Genomic DNA, 3,400 nt, shown 5'->3' with positions numbered 1-3,400 from the left:
ATATCAAAATCCAAATTTCAACTTTTCTTAAATTAAAGTTTCCTTATTTAGTAATTTAACAATCTTTGTTAATCTTCAAGTTACAACTATTAATTCTAGCATATAACCTCTCTTACTTTCAATTAAGTCATTCCATATCACTTTTGATTCATCAATCCATTCAAAATCCATAATTAATCCAAAACCCAAAAATCCCTAATTTCAATTATGAACAAACTCTTGTATATCCATAACTAATACTCAATTAATCATAACATAATATTTACTTGTTTCTTGAGATTTTGAAAGATGAAAATGGTGTTAAGAGTGAGTGGTGTAGTGTGCCTCCTAGGTTAATCCTTCCTAGCAGCTTAATTTTCTCTTGTTCTTTGATTTAGATATTCATAACTCTTGATTAGTATGTGTGTGTTTATGTTCGAAATTTGATTTGTGTGTGTTTAAAAGTGTGTGTGTTGTGGGTTTTATAGAGAGAAAAGGGATGAGTGGGTTGAAATATGTGTGGTGGTGGGGATGCCAACACATAAGGGTAATGATTAGGGTAATCATTGGGGTGAAAGGTGTGTGGATGGGAATGTTACAACACATTGCTTCTAGAAGATGCAATCATTGGATGAGTGTGTTGTCAACAAATGAAGAATTTCAAGTGTTATGGTATTGATTATGGTAATCATTACATGTGAAATGTGTGGGTGTTGGTTTTGAGAAAACAATGGGTGAGAGCACATGAGTTTGGTTTAGTAAGTAGGTGTTTAAACAATAATCTTAAGTTTCCGTTTTAACATCTAACGAATTTTAGCTAATCAAACGAATCTCTTTTTTAATAATTTTTGTCAGACTTTTAACGAAATTGGATTCTTGATAACACAAGCCTAAGAAACTAATTTTTGGAAATTGTTGACGTTGGGTCCTTACCGGGTCGTCCACCGACACTCGGGTTACTTATTTTGCAATTTTTGCGATTCGAGCCTTCTAAAATTAAGTTTATATATTTTCTAGACTACTTTAATATGTATTTTAATTTTTTGAGGTCATTTAGCCTCGTTAAGGATGTATTTATTTTTTGACTCGTTACCCGAGGTTATTCCACGTCAGGCTCGTTAAGTGGCGATTTTTGCACTTTTTATTGACTTTGAAACGTCTAGATCACTAATAAAAATATTTTTCTCATAATGACGAAATTTTATTGCTAATCGAGATTATATTAGTCGTGGTTTAGGCTAATTTTTAGTCGGGTGTCACACTTATACGTGATTGCCCTACTTGATTGTTCATTGTGCTTATTTACTTATTACTTTATTTAATCTCATATATACATATACACAAACACTCAAAATATTCTAAGGTATCCTTACCCTACCTTTATTTAATCTTATATATACTCATGCACACACTCTCATATTATACTAAGGTATCCTTACCTTACCACAAAAAGTTGGTTTTATTATGTTTTATGGATCACGAGCTAAACTTGGATCCCGTTGTTTCTAATCTCCTTAAAGATTGTCTCATATGAGACGACCACTTTAAGTTGTCGAATGCAAGCGTTCCGATTGCCTCATTATATTTTGATGTTAAGACATAAAAGCCACGGTGATACGTGGACTAGTGTTTTTAACATCTCATTGTATCTCAAATTTTATTGGTTGTTATTATCGTGATTTGAGTCACAAACATGAAAGACGCGGTGATATGTGCATATGTTCGACTCCACATTTTATCTCATTTTTATTTAAGATTTATCGTCGGGACGTCAAGTCATGGCGATTCAAGCACGACCTTTCCGCCTTTTAAATCTTAAGACATTATTTACAAGTTTCAAGGATTTAAATAAATTTTCCTTCTATTTAATCATATTAATCCTCAATCACAAAATTCTTATTTATATAATTTTATTTTTCTGTTATGATTAATTCTCATATGTTTTGATTCACATAAAGTTATTTGTTTTCATTTTGATTTCACACCACTATTTTCATTACAAGATTTCGTCTATTGTGTTTTTTCTTCAATTTAAGTTAATATATTTCGAATTACTCCTAATGACTTTCAATATGCCATCTTTATTCATTAAGACTTTTTATTAACAAAATGTTTATCATATGAATTTCATCGTGTTAAAGGTTTTATGATAAAATTTACCTTGATTTTTCAAGTAAAATCCCATTATCTAGATTTTAAACTGTCTTTAAAGTCCTCATACAAGATTTCATAAAAGTTTTATTTGTATAACAATCCCATTTAATTTGAACTATCATTTCACAATATTGATTATTTAAAATTTCTCACGGCATTTTAATTACACTATATTATATAACATAAATAGTAGAATTTTCATTACCCAAATTTATTCTAATAACAACTTTCATTATGAAATTTTTGGTTCATTATATTCACAAGTAAAATTTGCATTATACAATTCAACTCGTTTTAAATTTACTATGATAGTTTTGCCTTGATTTTTCAAGAAATTCACAACTTTATAGCTTGTAATCCTCTTGAAATCCTCAGGCAAAACCTCATAGAAATTCTATTTTTTTGAAGAAAAAAATCGTTATTTCGATTTCTCGATTCACAATGCCTGTCATTTTAACTTATCATGATATTTACGTTACACGATATTAAATAACGAACATGTTAAAAATTTTAATTACGCAAATTTTTATTCCTAAAACAACTTTCATCATTCATATTGATACCTCATAACAAATTTCGACATTCAATTCACTTATTTTAATTTCCTCATAAGCAAAATTTTATTGTGATCTTTATAAAAATTTATTTTGCTTCCTCTTGTAAAACTGCTTTTATTTTTACAATAAACTTTAAAATACAAACCTTATTATTTTAATTTCCCATGATATTTTCCACTACTTAATTTTAATAATTTCAAGAACGATTTACGTTACGCGAGTTGATTTATTTCAAATTTTCTCGTAAATTATTTTGCAACTTAAGCCGACCCGAAGTATCATAACAACTCTCGTTTTAGTGGAAAATTTTTAGCAAGGAAATTGTTGTGATCCACAAACTTGAATCTCAATATTTTTTTATAACAACTTTACGTTTCAAACATTTGTAGGAACCTCTTAAATAACTTTCTCTAACTACTATAACAAACTTTTCACAAGCGTGAGTTTGCTAATACACGAACAATCCGTGGGGTTCACGAAAGTTCCGTTTTCACGCAAAAATATTATCTTTTAATTTTATTATCAAAAGTTTCATGAATATTTCAATCATTATTTATAGATTATGATATTTTCAATTTAAAACTCATTATTAGTCAAAATTCCTCAAAACGCAACCACAAGTTTTCAAACACCCGAATTCCATATCAAACTCCCACTTTAAATCAAACCATCCTTCCACTTCAAAAGTTTTCCCACACAATCAAATCTTT

The sequence above is a fragment of the Bidens hawaiensis genome, unplaced genomic scaffold (assembly GCF_021521415.1).
Source record: "Bidens hawaiensis isolate Kalapana, Puna unplaced genomic scaffold, B.hawaiensis_p1.1 tig00013696_1, whole genome shotgun sequence".
Lineage (NCBI taxonomy): Eukaryota > Viridiplantae > Streptophyta > Magnoliopsida > Asterales > Asteraceae > Bidens > Bidens hawaiensis.
Note: the sequence above shows the minus strand (reverse complement) of the source record.